Here is a 605-nt window from a genome sequence, read left to right on the forward strand (position 1 = left end):
GCGGCTGGGGGTGGGGCTGTGGGCCGTGGAGCCGCTGGTGCAGCACAACCGGCAGGTGGGTGGAGGAAGGGGTTTGGCTTGGGGGGGCTGCTCCGGGACGGGGTTTGTCACCGGCTCTGCACCGGCTGGGCTCTCGCTCAGGGGCGCCCGCTCCGGGGAGTGTCAACCTCCTTCTGGAGGGGGTTCTTGCTCCAGGAAGCTCCATTTTGGGACTGAGAGTCCCAGGATGGGCAGTGCCCCTTCCGGACGTGTCTGTGCGGGATGGGGGTTCTCCAGGGGTGGCTCCAAATGGGGGGGATCTTTCGCTCCGGGAGAGTGCCTGTTTTGCAGGATGTTGGTGCGTGCCAGGGATATTCTCACTCCGGGGGATGCCGGTCCTGGGCTGGGGGGCTCTCACCCTAGGGGTGCCCATTTCGGGACGTGTCATTCCCCTTCCGGGGGGACCCTTGGTCTGAATGTGCGGGTGTTGGAGAGCTCTCGGAACCGGGCCAGAGGGTGCCCGTTTTGGGGAATGCCAGTCCTGGGTTGTGGGGACTTTTCCGACGTGAGTGCCCATGCGGGGCGGGTGCTGAGCCGCCGCTGTCCCGCAGCTGCTGGAGGTGTGC

The 605-nt window shown here is 66.6% G+C and overlaps 1 protein-coding gene across 1 annotated transcript in view; it reads left to right on the forward strand.

Annotated features, from left to right (window-relative positions):
• The window catches only part of LOC102044361 (proline dehydrogenase 1, mitochondrial-like), a 12,795-nt gene that overhangs the window by 811 nt on the left and 11,379 nt on the right, over nt 1-605 (forward strand). The gene's annotated exons all lie outside the window — the stretch shown is intronic.

The sequence above is a fragment of the Geospiza fortis genome, unplaced genomic scaffold (genome assembly GCF_000277835.1).
Source record: "Geospiza fortis unplaced genomic scaffold, GeoFor_1.0 scaffold224, whole genome shotgun sequence".
In the NCBI taxonomy this organism is placed as follows: domain Eukaryota; kingdom Metazoa; phylum Chordata; class Aves; order Passeriformes; family Thraupidae; genus Geospiza; species Geospiza fortis.